The following is a 16671-nucleotide window of genomic DNA, read 5'->3' on the forward strand; positions in this document are numbered from 1 at the left end:
TCGGGACTGAGCTCGTATGACAAGATTCTCGTAACTCGAGCGGAAGTTTCCCATTGAAATGAATGGGAAACAAATTAATTCGTTCCAACTCTCTGAAAAAAACACCAAAAACAGGATATTGGATTGAAAAAAATGTTTTATTTCTTATAATTCGCAATATATTGACAAAGTAATAAATAACGAGTGGTTTGATAGTAATAAAATGTGTTTAATAGAAGTAAAATAAGACGCATTTCGCGGAGGGGAAGGGAACGACATACACACAGAGGCGGGGGGGGGGGCTGTTCGGGGGGGCTTTATCCACGGCAACAATGCACTCGCAAACGAACAAACAAATTTAAATTAACTTGGATAACTATATACAGACACTCAACGTTTAATGTAACTTCAAACAAAACTAAATTCTAAATTTGTTGTAATCTTTTTTACCTTACGTAGTTCTACGGGTTGACACCACCTGGCCGCTCCGTCGAAGTCTTCAAAACGAACGCATCAAGAGTAGTTTGTTTTTGTCTACCCTTCAAAATATTTCAATGTCGCATACAAATGTCATCACAATAGGATAACGCACGACCACTTGCCAACGAGAAATAGTCTTTAAAGAACGATCGCGGGACCTTCTTTCCTTAGAAAGAATAACAGGAAATACAATAGTTGAGCTTACCCACGTATTAATTGTGGGTAATGAAGTTTTATTCTGAGAAAGGTTGCCATTGCCTATGGGTGTTGTGTGCACGAGTATACTTCATTACCCAGAAAGCCCTCTTTTTGCCCGCGCGTTGTGCGTTTCCTGGTCTGAATAACTCATCCGGTGCTCGTAAATATTGTTATACACGAAAGATATGCAAAAAAAAAAAAAAAAAATGCCATGGCCACCTGGCTTGGTCGCATCACGAAATTTTGACCGCATCACGGGCGAATTATTCGAAATTTCCCCCGTAAGACGAGCATTTTGTATGACGAGGTACCAGTGTACCTATCTAGACGTTATGATCTTCAATACTAAAATGTGACATTCAGTACAGGCATAGCGCAGAGTGGGCGGACGAGAGAGAGGGAGAGGACAGAAGAGAGACGGCAATGCGCTACTAACATGACAAACTTGAAATTTAACTGAAATTAACTTTTACTATTGGGCCGGCCCAGCGGATGAGTGGTTAGCGCGTCGGCCTCACAGTGGGGGACCTGGGTTCAAATCCAGGTGGGTCCACCTGTTTGGAGTTCTCATGTTCTCCTTGGGCATGCGTGGGTTTTCTGCAGGCACTCCGGTTTCCTCACATTCCAAAGAAATGCAGGGAGAAATGCTAGGTATGTGTGAGCGTGAATGGTTGTTTGTCTCCTTGTGCCCAGTGATTGGCTAGCCGCCAATTCAAATAGTCCCCAGGCCTCTGGCCCGTAGTCAGCTGGGATAGACTCCAGCAGCCCCCACGATCCTAGTGAGGATAAGGCGCTTACGAAATGAGAACTTTTACCATTACTATACACACACTTAAAAATACGTTTTAATCTTACGTTACACTTAATTTAAACCTTATTTTGCGATAACCGAGGCAAAGATGTCAATGTATTCCACCGCAGCTTTCGAGTCGGAACTTGCTGCTTGTATGCCTCAGAACTGAGTGTTGTTTTTTTTTAAATTATCGAACCAGCCACGACTCGCTATGAAGGGTTCAGCTGAGGTCTTTTTCAGATGCTTGCTTTGCTTACAAGTCCATGACGATTATCGACTCGGCCACACTATCTCCTGCTTACTGTTGATCTTTTAACCATATTAAACGAAGGCTCTCCATCTTGTTATGAATGTCACTGTTGTTGGAATTATTGTAAATAAGTTATCCTGATTTTAGTTTAGACTGTTGAAATGTTAGTTAATAGAATTGGGGATGTCTTGACCCCCTGGAAAAGTTTCACCTTATTCAACAAAGAGGAACTACCCAGGGGGGCGGACGCCTGTCTGTTTGTCTGTTTTGTGAGGGGTGCAAGATATCAGGGATAAGACTATAAAGATGTTATCTTGAAGGGGCATATGGTCATGATCAAAGAACCTTTGGTAACTGGGAGAGAACTATCTCTCCCTTGATCAGCTTGAAACTTCCTGTAACTTGGACACTCCCAAAACACAATAAGAGAATAGGCGAGGGGAGATTTTCTTCAGAGTGTTGTTCGAAGGGCTGTGACAGGGGCAGTCTCTTAACCTCTCATTTTTTAAATAAAGATAACTCAAATTCTCTGTGATTTCCTTCTTTTCAGGTTGGTGAAACAAATGTTTGGTGTTTGAACCCAACATTTAATTGGTCCTTCGAGCCGGATTCCAAGATACCGGACGATCCCAGCGGGTGAGCAAGATCCAGAAAAGTCTGTGGCCACAGCATAAAGATCCTTTTTCCAGGACTGTTTCTTCCTTACGGGCTGGGGTCCAAAGGTTGAAGGGATACCGAGGACGCAGAGAATCGTGAGTAAAATTTTGTTTAAAAAGGAATGAATGAAGGCGTAACAGACCCCTTTAGTTGCAAAGACTAATTAAACTCTGTGTAAAATTAAAGAAATAAGCCCTGAGAATCCTAGGCCCTATCAGGTAAAATTCAAACAACAAACATCCGCGGCGTAACAGACACCCTTAGTTGCAAAAGACTAATTAAACTCTGTAAAGGATATCGGAGTCCAAGTTGTATTGAACAAACAATAACCAGAAATTCGTGGCGTAACAGACACCCTTAGTTGCAAAAGACTAATTAAACTCTGTAAAGGTTTGCGGAGCCTTGGTTGCGAATTAAAAGGAGTGAACGTGCAAAAAGTGTGTTTGGAAATACATTTTACCATTTGGTGATTTGTATCTCATATCAAACAACAGGAGACAAATGTCGACCTCTAGTGGATGTATGTAGACGCGAAACTCCGCCTGAAAAGGTTGAAGTGAGTTTACCACTAAAGGAATTTATCGACATCCTGTTGTCTAAACCCAGTGTTAGTGCACTATAGGTGCAAAGACCCACTGGGACTAAATTTTATTCAAAAATGGGTAAAGTACAAAGTAAAACAAGTAAAAAAGAGGAATTCCTCTCGGAACTTGCGTCTAAAGACTGGAAGATAGTTCATAGAGAGGATCCCGACGCGGTGGAATCCTTGCGTTATTGGGTAAAAAAATATGGGTTCACTGGTAGACTAATAATAAAAGATATCCGTGAACTACAACAAAAAATCGAAGAATCGTGTAACAAAAAACGAAGTAAAATGCAAAAACGAGGTTATGATCAAACCAAACTTTGGCTTCGGATAGCAGGGCAAAGGGAGAAGGGTGAGAAAGTTGCTAAACAAAAAATAGAAGAAGAGAAAAGGCGGGAAAGAGAAGAGGGAGAAAAAAAGGTCATGTATCACAGGAAGGAAGATAATGAATATGTGGGTCCATATAGTGGCGTAAGACAAATGTTAGCACAGCAACAAGAACCGACTACTCTCGAAACGGCGATCTCCGGATCACCCCCTCCACAATATAAACTAAAAGAAACCCATCCAAAAGTACATCAAACTAGATCCCAAGGCGTAATCGGGGAATGGTCAAAAGGGTTAGTAACGGGACTGGAAGGTGTGCTGTCACCCCCACCAAAAGGAGCAGAGTGTGAAATACAAAAAGGGGGGGAAGAGGAGCACATGTATCCTTTGATAGAGTTACCAAACCCACAAGCGGGTGACCCAAACGCGGCACCCATCGTTAGAGTTTATAGGACGTGGACACAGGAAGATGTGAGGAAGGCTGTAGAAGGAATTTCACACCCAAAGGAAGATTTAGCTGAGTGCGAGGCAGGAATGGAAAACCTCAGACATTCATACCATTTAAATGGAATGGAGGTACAACAAGTATGGATGTGTAAATTGGGATCAGATTGGTTCTATGTTAAAGGGTCTTATAATCCGACCGATGGCGAAGGTAAAATCCTTCCGCCAGAATCAGATGGATTGAATGATCAAGTGAGATTGTTGTTAGACAGAATCAGAGTAAAATATAAGAAAAGATCAAATTACACTGAAATAGGAAGATGCAAACAAAATTTGGAGGAATCATTTGAAGAATATAGAATTAAAATGGAAAAAGTATTTAGACAACACAGCGGATTAGAACATGATGAAAATGATGCGCGCCCCTATAAACAACAGTTAAAAAACGCCCTCCACTCTAATTCTTTGCCAGAAATAAAACAATGGGTTGATCGCCATTACATAGGAATGAACGGAGGAACGTTGGGGGATTACATAAACCATGCTCTTCATGCAGAAAAAGTGATAAAAAATAAAAAACAGCAAAAGAAAGAAGCAGTTTTCTTTTATGGGGACGAAGATAGTTTTGGGACTGAAGCGTATTATCACCAGTATTCGAACGGTAAAGGTCGAGGCAAGAGAAGAGGTCGCGGCAGGGGTGCGGCCAGCGGGGGAGTTCTCAGGTTTAAACCGGGAGCTTATCACGAAGGCAATCCGATGACCTGCTGGTCGTGCGGAAAAGAGGGCCACTCAGCCAAAGAATGCAAATTCTACCCTCCCCGCTTATCTCAACGACGTGATAACGCATGACTAGAACGGGAGGGAGCAAAACAAATGGCTACCAAAAATATAGATGAGATACCAATTGGGTACAAGGGAGAAGTGGAATGTAAAAAAGAAATGGGATATGAGGATCAAATCGGGAGTGAAGATGAAATATTGAATTTAGACGAAATATTATTCGAAGAAAAGGTCAGACCAGAAGTGATAATATGGGTACAAGGCAAACCATTAAAATTCCTTTGTGACACAGGAGCATGTAGAACCACAATCAGGGAATCAATACCAAACTTAAAACCAAGCCCAAATTTCGCAATAGTTAGGGCAGCACAGGGCGCCACAAAATCAGTACAAATGACAGAACCAGTCTGGCTTAGAGATCCAAAAGGCAAATCATGCCAGTTATCAATCTTAATACTACCTGAATGTCCAGTAAACCTTTTGGGCAGAGACGGCCTTGTGGGGCTAGGCCTGGCCGTTCTGCCAACGTCAGGTGGCATGAAAATAATTAGACATAAACCAGAACAAGTGTTCGTGTTACAAGGGATGGGACAGCCAAATTACTATTATTCTCTGGACATTCCAAACAAGCCACCGATGCAAACAGGAACTAGTCTAATACAAGAGGGAATAAATTCGGTGCAGTTTGAAGGGGACCGTATGTCCCCAGAAAATTTACATGTCACAATGAATGTCGTATATAAATAAACCAGATCTAAAGTACAAGGAAAGCCTCGATAAAGTCACCCCTACTCGAATAACGGTCACTTACCTATATACAAACGGGTTGGCAGATGCTGCAACCGCAGTCGCCTTGCCTGAAAAGGCACAAGCCCTTTTTAAATTACATACAGCACCATACATCTCTTTGTGTAAGTCCGAACACACCCAGTGGAAAGACTTAGGCAGGCTAGTGGAAATAGGGGAGAAAGCACATGACTGGGAGCCCTCGGGGCCTAATACATGGTATAGTGCGTCAACTGAGCTGTGGCGGAAATCGTTTTTTTGGACAGTAACTGTCGAGGCGGGGGTACACTTAATTCCAAAACAAAAGTGACAAATATTATTTTCAAAAGACGAAGAAGAATTGCTAAAACAAATACCTGCAAAATTATGGTCTAAAGGGCCTACAGATGTAGGACTCATAAAAGGTGCAGAACCTGTATTAATCCGACCTAAAACTGAATATAAACCTCGCGTAAAACAATACCCACTTAAAATTGATGCAATAGAAGGGATAAAACCTGTAATAGACGACTTACTTAAAGCAGGGGTATTAATAGAATGCGTCGACTCTCCGTGTAACACACCAATATTCCCAGTAAAAAAAGCTGCTCCATCAAATGGATGGAGAATGGTCCAAGATTTAAAAGCGGTAAATAATGCAGTAATTCAAAGATCCCCAACAGTGGCAGATCCATATACATTGTTAAACTCGCTAAACCCAAACGCAAAATACTTTACGGTAGTGGACATCAGCAATGCATTTTTTTCGGTACCAATACATAAGGACAGTCAATTTTGGTTTGCGTTCACGTTCCAAGGAAAACGTTATACATACACTCGACTGCCGCAAGGTTACTGCGAAAGTCCGACTATATATTCTCAAGCTCTAAACGCAAATTTAGCAACCTTCGAGCCGCCAAAAAGTAGCCAAATAATGACTTACGTAGATGACATTTTAATTGCATCAGAAACCAAGGAGCAATGCGAAAAAGACACATTAGCGTTGCTAAAACACTTAGCTGAAGAAGGTCATAAAATCAGCAGAAATAAGTTACAATTCAGCCAAAAAGCGGTAAAATACTTGGGTCACCAGTTAAGCGCGGGGGGCAGAACAATTTTAGAAGAAAGAAAGGTGGCAATCCTAAAAGCACCGAAGCCACTTACAAAAAAGCAAATGATGTCCTTTTTAGGGCTCACAAATTACTGCAGATGTTGGGTACCAATTTATGCCGAATTAACAGCGCCATTGCAAGCCCTGATGTATAAAGAAGAACTAAAAATGTCAGACAAATTGAAATGGACGCCAGAAGCAGAAACGGCATTTTGCGATTTGAAACAGGCGCTAGTGAGTAGTAGCACACTCGCGTTGCCTGATTATTCTAAAGAATTTGTACAAATGGTGGACTGTAAGAATTATTTCATGACATCGGTATTGACTCAGAAATATGGCGAGAAGCTGAGACCAGTGGCATATTATTCCACAAAGTTAGATGCAGTGGCCTGTGCACTGCCACATTGTGTTAGAGCAGTGGTCGCAGCATCACTAGCGGTAACTGTAAGCGCTGAGGTGGTATTGTTCCACCCATTAGTTTTAAAAGTTCCCCACGCGGTCTCAGCTCTACTCTTACAAACAAAAATGAGTTTTCTGTCACCGGCAAGACATCTGTCTTGCATGTCAATACTATTGTCTCAGCCGCATCTAAAAATAGAAAGGTGTACAGTGCTCAATCCAGCAACACTAATTCCCACAGAGGAGGAAGGTGAAAAACACGATTGCGAAGCATTAGCGGAACAAAAGAGTAAAAGTAGACCAGATCTTAAAGATACACCGCTAGAAAATGGAGAAATAATATTTGTAGACGGGTCCTCGAAAAAAGATGATAAAGGGAAAACAAAAACCGACTACGCCATAGTAACTCAAACAGTAATATTACAAGCAGCAGCGTTACCGCAACATTTCTCAGCACAAGCTGCAGAATTAGTGGCACTTACTGAAGCCTGTAAATTAATGAAAGGACAGGCGGTCACAATATATACGGACAGCCAATATGCGTTTGCAACCACTCAAACGTTTGCGCAACACTGGAAAAATAGGGGTATGGTCACATCAACTGGAAAACCAGTGACTCACGCCGAATTACTAACTGAACTATTACAAGCCGTGCAACTACCGACACAATTAGCAATATGTAAATGTACTGCACACACATCAGGTACCGATCCCATAACAAAGGGTAACGCCTTCGCGGACAAGATTGCTAAACAGGCAGCACAAGGGGAAATAAAAATTCTAAACATGGAAGTAAATAGCGAAAATGACCAACAAAAAATGGATGATAAAATTCTTATAGAAATGCAACAACAATCACCCAAACAAGAAAAAGAACAATGGGAAAAGAAAGGCGCGCGAATAAAAAACCAAATATATATATGTCCAGAAGGTAAACCAATCCTACCAAAAAACCTATACAAATGGGCAGCTATTTTGAGCCATGGTAAATCACATGTCTCAAGAGGAGGGATGATAGGAATGTTAAACCAAATATATACAACCTATGGATTTAATAATTATTCAAAAAATTTTTGTAGAACCTGTCTAATATGTGCAAGACACAATGCACAAGGTAACCTTAGACCAAAACGGGGTCAATTCCCAAAACCAGAATATCCATTTCAACACATACATATGGATTATATAGAACTAAATAAGTGTGAAGGTAAAAAATATTGTCTCGTAATAATAGACTCGTATTCAAAATGGGTAGAAATATTTCCGACAAAGACACCTGATGCCATAACAGTAGCAAAAGCATTATGCAGAGACATAATACCGAGATATGGCATTCCGGAAATAATCTACAGTGATAATGGGACTCATTTCGTAAACCAAATAATTTCAAAAATAGGACAAGCGTTTTACATCAATTTAAAACATCACTGCGCCTATCATCCACAGAGTGCGGGACTGGTGGAAAGAATGAATGGCACCATAAAAAATAGACTCAGAAAATGTATGGAAGAAACTGGTAGACTCTGGACACAATGCCTAGACTTAGTAAAACTACATATAAACATTACCAGCACAAACGGATTAACCCCGTATGAAACCTTATTTGGCAGACAGTACAGATTACCTTATTTTAAAAATATTTGGGAAACAGATGACGAAAGCAATCTTGCGGATTATATGAGAAAAATGCTACAAAAACAAAAAGAATTGACAGAACAAGCTAATGAAGATACGCCATCTGTGTCGTTGCAGGAAGACCAATTAGTTGAACCAGGTGACTGGGTCCTGATTAAAAGTATAAAGAAGAAACACTGGCACTCGCCTAAGTGGGAAGGACCCTATCAGGTTTTATTAACCACAGGAACGGCAATTAAAATAGCAGAACGAAATACTTGGATTCACCTGGCACATTGCAAAAGGGTTATCGAGTATGACTAAGTTAACAATTTCGATCATTGTGTTCAACCTAACCGTCGTTATTTGTATTGTAGTGATCGCGCTGTGGTATCTGCTGTAGTAGCATTGTAATCTTTCACCCGCCTCCGGAGGAAGTCCGACTACAAAGGGGGCTGTAATTTTAGTTTACAGTCATCTCAAACCCGGTGAAGACGTCAACAGCTCCGGTCTGGCATTAGGAGAGATTACAATCTACCAGCATGATATTCACCCGGGTACACAAAATAGGATTGGCGGTGGGAGGAACAATCGGAATAATAATAGTAGTAATTTTATTGTTACATGAAAAGTCACTCAATTTGCAAAAAAGAGGGGTACATTACTATCAAAATCCCTCTAGAATACCACGGAAGGTGATAAAGAATCCATGCAAAACGACAGATCGCAAAGATGATACCTATACTTACCAATTGTATTATTGTTACCAAACCAACAGAACTGAGGCAGTAATTACATTTGACCAAAATTTCAAGATAGGGGGATATCGGCTGAATGATTGGAGCGGGTATGATTTTTACTTGGACAGTGCTGGGGCAAAGAAATCGGGTCACTGGTGGGGTGACGTGGCGGCTACAACTGGGAAGTGGTCAAGAGGTTCGTATGGGTTCTCCAAGAGAGGGGCCAGGTGGAAAAAACAGGTAACCCTGACAAGAACAAAAAGTAGTTTGTTGTTAAATTTGAATACCACTCAGGTGCCACTCGGCGAGCCCGAACAATTGAAGGGCTACACAAACAAACAGCTATGCCACGGGCTGATGCTCTGTGTCTGGAGAGAACATCAGGAAGACCCATGCGTGCCCATAACGTTCTGTCCAAACGTCACTACCACAATTGTTGAACCTAGCAAAGAAATAACTCCTGGGCCGAAATCAAAGTTTCCAGACATGCCACAAATATACGTTGAACCAGAGGTGGATGATTTGTTTAAATTTGCGACAGGAATTTCTAGATTAGATAACAATTGGCTCCTAATGGCGGAACAAGCCGCTCAAGTGACGCAAGCAGACTGTGTGGTATGTATGGGGGCCAGACCATTGCTACAGGTAATACCCTCAGCATTGAGCTCCACCTGCCTGGTAGACGTGATGAACAAACCAGTACCATCTCAAAATTGTTCGTACTGGGATAGTGTTTTTCCAATGGCGGATGAAGAAAAGGAGAAACCAGTGTTTTCAAAGAAAATAGCACGGGCCAACTTCACGTGCATTAAGAGAATAGGAAAAGGGTTGATTCTGGGACGACTTAATAGTATACAATGTAAACAAGTGTTGACGGTTGATATAACATTCAAACCGGTAGCTCGTAGCGACATCTGGTGGTGGTGTGGTGATAATAGATTGTACGACAGGTTGCCATTCAACACTACTGGCTATTGTGCATCTGTGTCATTGCTCCTGCCTGTTTCCATAACAAAGATGTCTGCTCCTGAGTTGGTCACTGTGGCAGGAAACATCTTGCCTCACCACTGGAATGGCAGAGCCAAGCGGTCCGCTCCTGGATGGGGAGACGGGGACCCAACCTACATCGACAGCATCGGGATTCCCCGAGGAGTACCGGATGAGTATAAACTCGCTAACCAAATGGCAGCTGGTTTTGAATCATTCCTGTGTTGGTGGTGTACTATTAACAAAAATGTGGACAGAATCAACTACATCCATTACAATGTGCAACGACTGGGGAACAGGACGGAGGAAGGGTTTGCAGCCATCCATGAACAGTTGTCGGCTACCTCTTTGATGGCTTTCCAGAACAGAATTGCTGTTGACATGATCCTGGCAAAGGAAGGTGGCGTGTGCTCCATCTTTGGCGACCAATGCTGCACGTTCATCCCTAACAATACAGCAGCTGACGGGAGTTTAACCAAGGCCCTGGAGGGCCTTCGATCCCTCAACAGCAAGATGAAAGAACATTCTGGAGTCGACACCTCAATGTGGGGTGAATTTGGTAGCATGTTTGGCGAGTACAAACAGTTGATTGTATCAGTTTTAATGTCAATCGCTGTTTTTGCTGCCATTCTCACAGCTTGTGGATGTTGCTGCATTCCCTGTATTCGTGCGTTATGTGAAAGGTTAATAACAAATGCTATACAACCAGTCAAATCCGAAATGTATGCCTTATTGACATCTGGAGGCGAACCACGGGATGATGACGACGCCGACGCATCTGGGGACGAGGAGGAAATGCAGTTCACTGGACTGCCTGAAATGTTCCAAGATGCTAAAGACTCTGGCATTAACTTCTGAGTGTAACGTTTTCTGTTATTTTTGTGATCCTGTGATGCGAAAATCGGATAAGAAGAGGTCATGGGTGATGATATTTTATAACAAGAATCCGGATAAACAGGAGGGTTATGTTGGAATTATTGTAAATAAGTTATCCTGATTTTAGTTTAGACTGTTGAAATGTTAGTTAATAGAATTGGGGATGTCTTGACCCCCTGGAAAAGTTTCACCTTATTCAACAAAGAGGAACTACCCAGGGGGGCGGACGCCTGTCTGTTTGTCTGTTTTGTGAGGGGTGCAAGATATCAGGGATAAGACTATAAAGATGTTATCTTGAAGGGGCATATGGTCATGATCAAAGAACCTTTGGTAACTGGGAGAGAACTATCTCTCCCTTGATCAGCTTGAAACTTCCTGTAACTTGGACACTCCCAAAACACAATAAGAGAATAGGCGAGGGGAGATTTTCTTCAGAGTGTTGTTCGAAGGGCTGTGACAGGGGCAGTCTCTTAACCTCTCATTTTTTAAATAAAGATAACTCAAATTCTCTGTGATTTCCTTCTTTTCAGGTTGGTGAAACAAATGTTTGGTGTTTGAACCCAACACTGTGCAGCTTGGAAATGGTTAGCCCTTCGTTCCACTGACTTGTTTGGCCCCATTGTTTTCCCCTTAATTTTGCACTGATTAATGCAAAAAAAATGCAACATGTACGGCCGGTGCTCGTAGATATCTTTACGCGAGGGAGATGCGTCGAGAAAGACAGAGCGATGCTGTTCTCGAAAGCCGTCTCTCAAATACTCCGACACTTGGCGGCCGCATTTGGATCCATCTCCTTTGCTCATATCTCAAAGAAGACTCATAATTCAAGGCAAAATTGTACTCTGAATTTTCCTCGTATCTCAAATTTCTTGTATCTTGGGACACTTGTACGTCAAGGTATTACTGTATACTGTATTGGCCCGAATATAAGACGATGTTTTTTTCCATTGAAATAAGACTGTAAAAGTGGCGGTCGACTTACATTTGGGGTCTAGCCAATAGATCTATTCACGACGCTAGATGGTGCTAGATACATTGAAAGCAAATGCTGAAACCCTTGATGGTTAATTGAATTGAATGTCTTTATTGTCATTATTCAAGTATAATTAGATTTAAAGCTTCACCATGAAGTGCAGACATAAATAACCAATAAATAAGTAATAAATATATAAGTAGTCAAATTAGATAAGTAGTCAACATGAATAAGTGGTCACATAAATAAGTACCCCACAGACGAGTCATTATATTATCGTAGTGGTGGGGTTTGTGGGTCCCAGTGATCCACCCATGGCAAACTGGTCTGAGGTGAGGGACCAGAAGACGAATGGCTCGAAGACCTCTTATGATGAGCAACATTATTAGACGACGTCTTCCTTCGCCCGAACGCGGGGGCTTTGTCACTGGTTTCGTTCATCTTTTTTTATGGTTTGTTGGCCTCAGTATTGCATCCCTGCTTTTTGAAGATGTGGTTCTGTTGGCTTTATCAGGCCGTGATCTCCAACTCTCACTGGAATGATTTGCAAGTGTGAAGCGGTCGGGATGAGAATCAGCACCCAAATCTGAGACTATGGTCCTTAGTTGGAAAAAGGTGCCATTCCTCTCCGGGTCAGGGATCAGGTCCTTCCCCAGGTGGAGGAGTTAAAGTATATTGGGGTCTTGTTCACGAGTGAGGGAAGCGTGAGATCGACATGTGGATCGGGACCGGCGTCTGCACCGGTCCGTCGTAGTGAAGAAAGAGCTGAGCCAAAAGGTGAAGCTCTCTATTCACTGCTTGGTCTACGTTCCCACCCTCATCTCTGGTCACAGTGTGCTTTTCATATCCTAAAAACAACCATTTGGCCAAGGATGATCATTTTAATTGAAACTTAAATATTGCGTGGAATGATTCCAAGTACTAAAATTACATGAATTGATTGAGATTGCACTATGTACCCTAAGATATTCAGTCTATGACAATTCCTTTGTTTGCAGTTCACAATTTAATTGATTATGGCCAAAGTATGCTCTTCATGCGCTGAAAAGCACGATTTGGCTGAGTATGAAAATTTTAATAAAATACGTTCCGTCAAGGTGAAAAGCTCTATTTAGTGGTCGATCTACGTTACCACCCTCATCTATATGGTCATGAACAATGTTCCCTCTATTTTTTTGTTTGTCTGGGCAGAAAGACAACATCCCTGAGTACCAGTGTGAGCAACATCATCATTGCTCGCTATGGGCACACACCAGTATCACACCTGCCATAAGCCGGTGCATGTCTACTACACATAAATGATTTAGTAATAATAAAATGTAATGATTAATATCCATGAATGGGCGGCCCGGCGGATGAGTGGTTCGCGCGTCGGCCTCACAGCTCTGGGGTCCTGGGTTCAAATCCAGGTCGGTCCAACCGTGTTGAATTTGCATATTCTCCCTGGGCCTGCGTGGGTTTTCTCCGATTACTCCGTGTTCCTCCCACATCCCAAAAAGATGCATTGTAGGCTGATTGGACACTCTAAAATTGCCCCTAGGTATGGGTCTGAGTGTGCATGGCTGTCCGTCTCCTTGTGCCCTGCGATCGGCTGGCCACCAATACACGGTGTCCCCCGCCCCTGGCCCAAAGTCAGCAGGGATAGGCTCCAGCACCCCCCGCGAGTGACAAAGTAGATAAAGCGGTTCAGAAAATGAATGAAAAAATATCTATGAATAAAACATCTTCATAAATGCCATTAGAATATGCACAAATCCGACATAAATTTTACCTTATTTTACACATCTGTCCTTCTCACTTCTCATTCTCGTTCAAATGACTTTTCTGCTGAACATGTCACTTGATAGTCAAGTTTCCATTTACAGTGGTACCTCGTCACACGACCGCTCGTCATACAATATTCTCGTCTTACGACGGAAATTTCGATCGAATAATTCGCCCGTCATGCGATCAAAATTTCGTGATGCGACCAAGCCTTTTTTGCATATCTTTCGTGTATAACAATATCTACGCGCACTGAACGATTAATTCAGACGAGCTTCTACTACGCATCGACCAGGAAACGCGCAACGCTCATGCGCGGGCAAAAAGAGGGCTTTATGGGTAATGAAGTATACTCGTGCACACAACGCCAATAGGCAATGGCACTCTTTCTCAGCATGAAACTTCATTACCCACAATCAATACGTGGGTAAGCTCAGTTGTTGCATCTCCTGTTATTTTTATTATCTAATACGAGGAGTATTATATTACTTCTCGTTCGCTGCTCCTAAGAACATCAGCGGCACTGGCTCGCAATTCCCTCTTTGTAATATTTCTGGTCGCAACTCTCTCTCATAGGCGCCGTTCAAAGCGGCTGCGCCAGAGCCATTTCAACGAGGGAGTTGCGAGCCGGTCTTTATGAGCAGCGGAGCGATCGCTAAAATGTACTACAAGATTTCTCGTTGGCAAGTGGTCGTGGGTTATCCTATTGTGAGGACATTTGTGTGAATCATTTTCGGAATATTTTGAAGGGAATACGTAGTACAACAGCAAACAGCCCATCGATAGCGAACGTGAGGGTGGAGGCGTGGCAAACCGCTAACCCGGAAAACGAAGTTAACAAAAGATTACAACAAAATTAGAATTCAGTTTTGTGTAAAGTTACATTAAACGTACGTTTGAGTGTCTGTATATATTAATCCAAGTTAATTTTTAATTTGTTTGTTTCGTTTACGAGTGCGTTGTCGTGGAAAAAAAAAAACGAACCCCCCCACACGTCTCTGTCTCCCTTCGGCGAAATCTGCCCAATTTTAGTTAGATTAAACACATTTTATTACTATTAAACCACTAGTTATGTGTTACCTTGTTAACAGATGGCGAATTAGAAGAAATACAACATTGTTTCCAATCCAATAGCCTGTTTTTGGTGTTTTTTCAGAGAGTTGGAACGAATTAATTTGTTTTCCATTCATTTCAATGGCAAACGTCCGCTCGAGTTACGAGAATCTCGTCATACAATCTCAGTCTCGGAACGGATTACGATCGTATGTCGAGGTACCACTGTACATACGCTCCCCTACTTACGAACGCAATTGGTTCCGAGCGATTGTTCATAAGTTGAATTTGTTTGTAAGTTGATTCAGTGCTATATTTTGTATTATAATTTATGTTTAAGGCCGATATAAGTATATTGAAGGTTTATAGAAGTGCATTTGTATGTCTAAGGCTTGTATAAGTAACACGCATTGGTTTGGACTGAAATTTTTTTTTTAATAAAATGGAGAGAATATGTACAGTACTATAGAGAGAGAGAGAGAGATTTATGTATTAGAAACTGGCCAAAAGAAGCGACCTAATGACGATTGCACAGTTTTCTTCTTTTTTTCATCATAAATGATGCGGTAGCACTGTATGGCATCATTCAATTGATTTGCAAACTTTGTGCAACGTTCAATATTTGGGTCCTGCTGCTCGATCGTTCTGTTTATAAATGGTACTGACGGTCGAACGATTCAATGCCCGTGAAACGCTTACCACTCTCACCCGCATCAAGCTTCGTTATTATTGTCACTCTTTTCAAATGAAATGGCTTGCCTCTTCCTTGCAACTCCCTCAATAGAAGCCTTTAGCTTTTTACCAACCATATTCAATATTGGATGCATGAGATATTTAATGATACAAATGAAAAAGGTTCTTTGCACACTGGAGATACATTCACGCACTTCCGCATTGCAACGAAGAAGAAGGTAGATGCTGGGTGAGCTGAGCTCTCACAGCGCCAGGCGTCGGTATTACCGGCGGAAAGAAGTACTACTCCGAAAAAGGCGCGAAATGCAAAATTGGACTTGCAAACATTTTTGGACTTAAACGCAATTTGCAGACATTTTCGTATGTACCGTTGTTCGTAAGTTGAATGTTCGTAAGTAGGGGAGCGTCTGTATATGCAATATTTTTCCATGATTTTGCTTTGATTTATTTAATAAGGGATAGCACATATTAATGGACATATTTATATTCATGTTAATGAACATATATGTAAGCTTGTAGCCGAGGGCTAATTTCCATTTATAGTCCATTGTGGTTGAAGACAAACGATCACACATACTAGACACACGCACGCACAACCACACACACAGATTTAGACAGTTCTCACCCGATTTCACCGCTTGTTCTTCTATTTGCACAATAAATTCAAAAGGAATGTATTAAATTTGTTTAAAATGTAATTAAAAAAGATAGAAGGGCTGTAAAACACGAAAAACATAAGAGTGGACAGAGCTACTGCCACTGGCTGCCACGTGAACGGCACCATCATGGGGGAAAATGATTTTATTTTGTGCGCTCCATATGATTTGTTGTGCGCGGAGAAGACGAGAGTAGTGTGCAATTGCGCACGTGTGCAGCTTAGAGGGAATATTGGTCATGAACTGTGGGTTGTGACCGAAAGAACGAGATCCTGGATCCAAGCGGAATCCATTCATTTACAAAAGTGATTGCACTTTAGTTTACATATTTAAATGTTCAGATATTAAGATGTCTGTGATAGACGGTTTTTGCATGATTTGAATGAGGCAAAATAACATGCTTTTCCTATAGAATTTCTATCGTGGGAGGTTGGCTCCTTGTACAGTATTCCCTCGAATATTGCGGCCTCACTTATCGTGAATTCACTTCTTTGCAGATTTTTTTCTGCTATTTAAAAAAAAAAATGCAACTAGAAGACATGAAAA

The 16671-nt window shown here is 41.7% G+C and overlaps 1 protein-coding gene across 3 annotated transcripts in view; it reads right to left on the minus strand.

Moving 5' to 3' along the window:
• The window catches only part of nt5dc1 (5'-nucleotidase domain containing 1), a 67086-nt gene that overhangs the window by 30106 nt on the left and 20309 nt on the right, over positions 1-16671 (minus strand). The window lies entirely within an intron of this gene.

Source organism: Stigmatopora argus, chromosome 19 (assembly GCF_051989625.1).
Source record: "Stigmatopora argus isolate UIUO_Sarg chromosome 19, RoL_Sarg_1.0, whole genome shotgun sequence".
NCBI classification, from domain to species: Eukaryota; Metazoa; Chordata; class Actinopteri; order Syngnathiformes; family Syngnathidae; genus Stigmatopora; species Stigmatopora argus.